Genomic DNA, 8721 nt, shown 5'->3' on the forward strand with positions numbered 1-8721 from the left:
TGAATACACTACCTGAAATTTCAAAAGATCAGGATATGAAACAGGTAACAGGATCAGTCAAAAGAACCACTGAGGTAGGAGACCAACATTTGGTACGTAGACAAGGAAGGACTTTCATCTCAGCTAAGATAAGCAGATGGAACTTGAATAGTAAGCTACATGGTCAAGTAGATGGCCAAGAAAAATGGAAAGGAATTGGAAAACAGAAATTATAAGAATAGTCCTTCTAAGAAAATTATTAATATCCTAGACAGGATGAAAAGGCTACTAAGAAGTGGTTTGGGAAACAGTGGCAGCTGCAATCAAAAAGCCTACTGTATTCATAACAAAGGAACACAGATATTCTGCTCTGACTTGTCCATGAACTGTGCAAGTAAGAAGTACAATCAGAAGTTTGAGACATTTACAAAGTAACTCCGCCTTTTAAATTTAAGTGCTCATACGAGTCAAGGAAAGGAGGGAGAAGATTCAGAAGTGGTTGCAAGTTGTTTATAATGCAAGCATTAAAGATAATATGGTTTTGTTTTGTTTGTCTTTTGTTCAGAAAAGACATCTGCATAACCTGTCATCTCAGCCAATTGTTCCAGAAACTCATTCTTCTTTCCTAAAGAAGTCATGTGTGATTGATCTCTGAAGCAACTGCTGAGTTACAAGCCACAAATAACATGGGATTTCTCTTTGTTAATGTTCTCCAGCAAGCCTAACTTTTTCATTTAGACTGTAGTTGTCAAAGCTCATGCTTTCAGCTCTGGAAAACCTTTGTGTGGCTCATTGAGTTGCCCAAGGGAACCACTGTATAAACACACTTCACAGATTTTGTGTCAAGGGATCTTCTCTTCTATTTAAGCCTCAAAAGGTCCACGTATCTTCAGTTTGGTTTATTTCCCAGAACTGAGGAGGGAACACAATAGCAAAGGGAAATCACACTCACCCCAATCCACAAGACAGTTAATAACTGAGATGCTAATGCACAATCATTAGGCTTTCAGACTGACACAGAGGTCTGGGAGGAGAAAAAAAATCTTCTAAGTCTTTGATGTCTCTGTCATACCATAAGACCCAAGAGGAGCTCACCACTCTGAACCCATTGTTAGTGTTCATTCCGACAGGCATACTTTCTGGCAGCACCTGAGTAACCTTAACTCTGCCCTTCTTCTAGAAAAGCAGTCACAAACCCCACTGATTTTATTCCACCTTATGTATCAGAGATACACAATAATACCCTTTTTTTGTTGAAATACTTTTGAACAATTTGCCATTTATATAACCATGTAGATCTACTAAATCAAAGATGCACAGAGATAAAAGAACAGTTTTTAGAAAGTCACAAAGCAAAAAACATAATAAAAGAAAGCATGAATCTGATTTAAAAACCAAAGGTGCTGAAAATATAACAAACTGGAAAGAAATAAATTCAGAGTCTTAATAAAACAATAAGTGTGGCAGAAAGAATAATGAAACGTTGGAAATTATTTATGGTGTAATGTATCACTCTATATATCTTTAGAGAAAGAAAATATCCAAATTACCTCAGCTTTAATAATCATATTCCCAGTGACTGCAGATGAGGAACTTTAAAATGTATGTGTAAGACTGGAAATGGTTATAAAAGATCAGAGGCTTTCAAAATTCGCTGTGTACCAGGTCTGGTGAGTGCAATGCCAAGAGTAACATATGTAATCTGATCTGACAGTTTTGTAATTTTCCTTTGTTTGAGGAGATCCTCATGCAATGAAAACGTACAGCATTGCGCCAAAACTGAAAAAAACTCAAGAGGTAACAACCACTAGTCAGTTTCTCACTGGCAAAGTATAAAAAGAAGATGAAGAATTAATTACATTAAGAAATCCCAAGGAACATGGTTTAGATTAAAAGACGCTCTTTTCAACCAGTCAGCTGGAAGGTTGATGTAGCACTGTTCATGCAGATGTTTGGAAAGTATTTCACAAACTCTCATTCTGGAGAGTGCTTCTAAAGGCTGTTGCTCTTCCACTGCTCTGTGCCATCTCCCATTTATCTTATGTATAAAATAGAAAAAATAATAGAAACTACAGCTTCTAGTTAAATAGGAGGGGTCTTTTTAAAGGAACACAATAAAACATAAGACATTATGGTCCACATCCTCTAGATCCAGAATCTATAGTAGGTTGGCAGGTCCGCTTTTACCTATAAACAATAAAAATGAAGTAAAAGCCAATCTGTCAAAACTCAGCAGGTTTCATTCAGTCCCTTGGCTCAAATTGGCTTCATGCAAACACTGCACAGAGCAGTAAATTGCTATACTGAAATCTTGGAGTTCAGACCTGGTTGTGTGGTTTATCTTTAAAAATCTGGTTCTATATTACTCTCTGGCCAGTAACTTTTAGCAAGACTATGCACCTGGTAACAGCTCTTTCTTATCTTGGTGCCTCAGCCCATGTCCACCAGCAGTTTCTGGTACATTCAGTGCTCCACTGTAGTCACTAAATATTAAGCACACAAAAAAAATACTTAAGTAAAATCTCAAGAAAAGGAGTAAGACAATGTCAGACATACAATTCTGAAAACGGTGGCCTACCTTCCTTGTGAGATTATGACAATCCTAAGTGGCTTTAAGACATTTCAAATCGGGGTTTGCCAAGGCAAAACTATTCATATAGTAGAGTAGGTTTCTTCCTACTCTGTGTCTTGTTCTAGCAAGTACTACAGCAACCATTCTCAAAGCAGAAAATATTAGGAGGAAAAGGGTTTTGATCTTGACCTGTCCACAATGTATTAATTCAGTATTGCCCAAGTCAAAGGAAATGTCTGTGTCCTTGGAGGTGACCCATTCTGCTAGCAATTCTTTATACACAAGTGACTTAAAGTGACTAGACAAGGAAAAAAATGTCTTGCAGTGTTAACATTTTTACAGTAGTGATAAGAGGGAGCTCAGAGCTCAAGAAATTAAGTTCTGCTGCCTGATCAGGCTCTGCTTGGGATAGATCCATAGGACCATCACTAGAGCCCCTGCCAGTGGTGGCAAGTGTGCAAAGAGGAGGTGGTGGGGAGAGGGCAGCAGCACGTAGCAGTGTGGAGTTAGCAGCAGCGAGTGATGGGGAGGAAGAAGATGGATAAGGAGGCATGCAGAGGAGGAGAGGAACAAAGGGGAAAGGGAAGGCTTTTCCAACAAGTTTTGGTACAAAAACATTAGGAATCTCTGAGCCTGTGTTTGGGCCCAATTCTGGGCCCGTGCTCTAAGGTTCTGTTAATTAAGTTTGCAACTTCTTGATAAAATTCTGTCTTTTGATTGACGAGGAGCTTTGAGTGCTCTTCAAGTTGAAAGGTAAGAGTTTCCTCTTCTCTCAAACAAAAATAAAACCTGCTTACTAGTGCCAGTTCAGCTCTGAAAAAGTGACAAGCCAGCTCTGACTGCTTATGTTCTCTATCCTACGTTTTCCTGCAGTGAACAAGAGTCTGCTCTCCCTCTTAGAACCCTTCTCAAATTATGCTTTTTCCTTCTTTCTCTGCCTTCAGGCCAGACCCAGGGCCAGGTTCTGCAAGGAGAAAAGCTTCATGTGTTGCTTTCCCACTGCCAGTTCCCCCATTCTGACTTTGTAAATTTTTCTGTATCTTTTCTGATCATTTCTCAAAGTCTGTCTCTCTCTCATTGTCTGGAAAAGGTGTTACCTAATGGCAGTATCCCAATAAGACAATTTCGCATTTACTATCCACATTTTGTTGTCACAAGATGGGATAACGGATGACTCCTGCGTTAATGAAAGAGAGGGAAGGTTCCATTGACTTCACTGGGGTCAAAACTTTACCCTCAGGGACCTATGGGTAGAGATGGGAGGGAATTTCCATTTTCACAGAGAATTTGCAACCCCTTAATTGTGTTGAAAACCTCAAATATTTTCTTCACAGGGCAAAGTTCGTATCTTATTTCAGATGAATGTAGTGGCTGAGCGTCATCTGCTGCTGGAAAACCTTTAGAAGTTACTTAAAACCAAAACAGGCATAAAAGAGAAGAAGGGTGGGAAAGGGTTGTTTGCTATTAAACACCAACACAAACCAAGCTGGGCTTTTTGTCTATTCCCTTCCCCCATTTTGTTCACACAGTCCTCTTCACCCTTCAGACAGCTGTAGAATGCTAATTTTTCTAATCACTTGGAGAATGAAAACTATTATAGAAAACAACTGAAATATTATTTTAAACCTCGTTTAATGAGCCTGGATCCACAGCTATAAATAAACTCCTAATCTTTCCCTTCTTAACTTCCAAGAATGGTAGTTCCCACACCCTATACAACCTGACATATTCAAATTGAAAGCAAATATTTGAAACTATTTTCAAAAAGGGTTGTTTTATTACGAACTGGCAGGTGGGTTTTATGAAGAAATGGTTTTAAATAGAAGTCTAATTGTCTTCTTTTCACATGTTTAGGATTTGTCTTCACATAGCAGCAGATGAAATGGATGCTTAGAACAATTCAGTGAAATGATACTGTAATGATAAAGCTCAGACTGGCTTTATTCTTTGTTATACTTTCCACCACTTTCTGAATTTTAAGGAATTCAATTATTCTGTTTTTCTCAGGGGTAAAATCTGTATGCATGTAAACCCTCAGTTAGTACTAATAACAATGTGAAAACCTTCACACATCAAAGATGTGACTACGTGCTTTTGTCTATCCTAATGGTTTGAGAGAAAATCTTGCTAAATCAACGTGGTTTGGTGGGGTTTTTTTCCCCCCCTCTTTCTTAAGTTTTGTTGCCTTGATTAGATAAAAAATAATAGGGGGCTGTCAATCTCTTTTCTTTTCAGGTCTTCTCTGTCTCTTTCTAAATTAGTTACAGCCTGCTTTTGGTAGCTTTATAGCCAGCCTGACCTAATTTAATTACCATGACTTGTGTGGCTTAAAGATAAATAGTTTTATTCAGTCTGCCTACTTTTGTATAAGTTTTCCCTTTCACACATCTCTCTATATTTTGGCATTCAGAATTCTTGTCCTCTGTTCTTTGGTAGGTTAACACAAGGTTAGTTTTATAGCATTGTCCATATTTTCACAAAAAGGCCTTTGACACAGTTCTGCTTAGTCCCTGCTTTGCTACATCTGTTTGTGCACTGTGAGTCTGTGGGCCTTTGTGGGACACAAACGAACATTAGCTGGGTCTCAGAAGCCTGCAATGGAAAATGCATACTCATGCCGATCATGAGGTAGAAATCATCAAAGTCTGTTCCTATACCAGCTACTCTCCAAGATTTTTTTCTTATTTGAGGAAAATACTTCCAAAATCAAAGCCTGAGACACTACCGAGATAGATTGGAAGGACTGGAAGAGTTAGGGCGGTGCAGATGGACTGATTACCACTCTGTTCTTGTAAAAACACTTGACAAGGCAGTACAGATCTCCTGCTCATCACAGGTTATATTTTTGTCCATTCCCGGTTTAAATGGCTGAATTATTACTGATGAGGGCCTCATCTGCTTAATAATAATAATAAAAATAAAAAAATTAAAAACTCCCTAACACTAGTTCTGCATGTCTTTTGTTCAAAGGATGCTTTGAAATTATAATATAGGGTGGGATATGTGCTGTGCTTGAGAATAAGAAATAAAATCAGAGTTGTGCTCTTCATAGACATGACTTCCCCATAGGGGTGGCGGTAAGTCCTTTGCCTGCATTGGAAAGCTCCAGTCTTAAAACAAGCTGCTCAAGGATGGCACTCAGACAAAAAATTTGACAGCAAAGATATTTAGATAAAAATCGGCACGTGTTGAGCTATCCAGGAATGCATGAAAAAATTTTGCCACTCCTTTACAAAGGTGACTCAGAACGATGACACTGGCAAAAAGAAGGTAAAGAAATGCATTTCGATGACATTTCACTTTTCAACCATTTCAGGTCATTTGTACAAACACAAAAAGATGTTTTGTTCTGCAGATGAATCAAAAGGGATATCATTAAACCAAGTTCTAGAGAAACTATGTATACAGTACCTGAAAATAAACACAGCCAGTCTTTGTGCACATCAGAAACCAACATGCTATAGATATAAAGCAGAAATAGTATTTCCATGTGTTAACACCTACAGCAAGGGATGAGTCCATTGACACTTCCATGCTTGGAAAAAGGAGAAGCAAACAATCCCTTTTCAGTCATCATTAACTAGAAAACCCTATGGAAGAAATGAAGGGGTAAACAAAGGAACATACATTTGATTTCTGTTTATACTAAAATAACCCAACAATGCAGGGATGGATTTTTCATAAATGTCCACTGGTGCACTGCCTCAACTTCTCTTAAAGCCTTTGACTGGCTTCAATAAACAAAGAGTTCGATTACTAGTCACTTCTTTTGAAAAAACTCTCTGAATGCTTTACCTTTATCTAGGTCTTCCCTTCACAAATGGCACCAAGCTAATTAAAAAGCAGCCACCTCCAAAGTGCAGTGCTACATCCACTCAGAAAACAAGCTGCTGTGACTCTGACTGGCTTGGGGTCACTGGGGCAACCCCCTACTGTTGTTTTTGTTGGGGTTTTTGGTTTTTTTTTTTTTTTTTAAATACTCCTGCTGAGAAGATAAGGTTTTAAAGGCTCCTCAGATAGATGCAGACACACGGGAAACTTTATGGCACACTATTAATCTTTCTTAGAAAGATGAAGTGTTGATGTGACCTTGATGAAATGTGAAGCTGCCATTTGGAAGGGGAAAAAAAGAGGAGACCAGAGTGCTCCAAATACAGTATTTTCATCACCAAGGTACATCTATGACACTGAGACTCTCTTTTCACTAAGAGAAAAATGCTTACTTTGATTTCCAATGTATATTTGCTTGAATTACGCTGTTTGCAGTTGCCCACCCCCACCTCCTCTCCTAAGAGATTTATAAGAGTGGGTCTCTCTTTACTAGCTTGGAAAACAAGTTTTTTGGCCTTCTGCTGAACTAGCACAAGTGTTGCTGGTAGCAGGTCAGCTGTAGCCAGATTTTTGTGTCTTCTCTATCATGGAAGATAAAAATAAGTATACCCACACTCATGTTCACAGTGATGAACAAGACGTCCATTAATTGGGTAGCCTTCCCAGACATTTGTTCTCCTCTTCAGTCATGGACCAAACAAGAACCTCTACTTCATGCACTTCTACTACTGCCTCAGAATTGCTGCAGCCATACAATACAACTTACTAACCTGGTAGAGACACTCCACAGACTTGGGGGGGGGGTTGTATTTTGGAGGTGTTTGCATGTTTTTAAAGAAGATCTAAAAGCATAAAGATGGCATAAAGATTGAACTAAATGTTCTGGCTCACTCAACTGAAATGCAACTGTATGCCTGTGCCTGTTCCAGATTTTGTGTTAACAATTACAGAATCACAGCCTGAAAGTGTACAATGTAAGAAGTAATGTACTTCCTTCATCTTTGTAGGACAAAGTAATTTGATATATCTCTGGCCTGTGGAATGTATTGGCACTTAGTCTGAATCTGATTAATAACAATCATATGCTTTAAATACTAAAAATAAAATATGAAAAATAAAACCCCTAACTAAAGGTTACTTTAAACTGTGACATAAATGGATATAAGATCTTCAGTGACATAACTTGGTGGTATGGAAATGCTTTCAAGGCTGTCCAAAGATACAAATGCTTTACAAAGAGATATGTCCCCTATACACATATTCATGAAGTTCATGCCAAGAATATTGACAAATCCTTCTACTACCCTGTTGGACACTTCAAAATACAGAAAGCAAGCGACCAGATTATACAGCTATAAAATCCTATTTAAAGAATGGATTGACCGGGAAAACATGACTGATAATAATAATCAAAAAAAAGACTACACTTCTGTTACATCCCTGTAATCACTGCATTTTTTTTATAATCTCACATACAACATTCAGATGGATGTTAGTATCACCGTACAAAGACTATCTCCATATAAATATATAGCGTTTCACCTATGAACACTAAATAAGTTTTGCAGCAGTTTAAAAATAATTCTGCTGAGGTTTACTGAAGTTTTAAATACAAATGTAGATACATAATTTAGAAGTGTAATTTCATGCTTTATCTTGATACTGCTAAAAGAGCCTCCAAACCTTTTTAAAAAAGGCATCTACTTGGGTTTTAAAAGAGTATATTTGAAGTCATTAGCAAAGGAAATTGCTACCGTTAATTCTGACCTACCACAGGTTTTAAAAGAAAGGACAAACCGTGAAACTTAAAAGAAAACTCAACAAATGTGTTTTATGAATCCATGTGCAATATTTTGGTTACAATGAAATAAAATGCTGATATGTGCCAGACACCCTGAAGTTGCTCTCCTGTGACTAATTCTTCTCAGCTAGTTTTTAAATTAATCTCCCAGTGCTTGGCCTCTTCCCACCTTTGTTATTAAACTAACAAAAGCAGTTTATACTAACCACATTATAAGCAAAGAAGTAAAATAAAAGCTTTCAAGCATTTGCTTTGCCCTGTTGGACTGCTTTACCTAAAAGCACATTATTGTTGAATAAAATTCCATACATAAAATTTTATTTCAATATATAAAATGTTTTGTTTCCAAATGTGATACTCCAGTGCTTTGTTTGGGTATTGTTGGTCTGTTTCTCTGAAGAGAATATTCTAAGAAACTTACACAAAGCTAATCTGAGTAGCTGCAAAATTCCTAGGAAGCTGATTTGCTTCAGAACATAAGATTACAACATTTCTGTAGGTGAAAAAAACCACCTGAACCAAACCCTTCATGTGAACT

The sequence above is a fragment of the Falco naumanni genome, chromosome 1, assembly GCF_017639655.2.
Source record: "Falco naumanni isolate bFalNau1 chromosome 1, bFalNau1.pat, whole genome shotgun sequence".
Taxonomy (NCBI): domain Eukaryota; kingdom Metazoa; phylum Chordata; class Aves; order Falconiformes; family Falconidae; genus Falco; species Falco naumanni.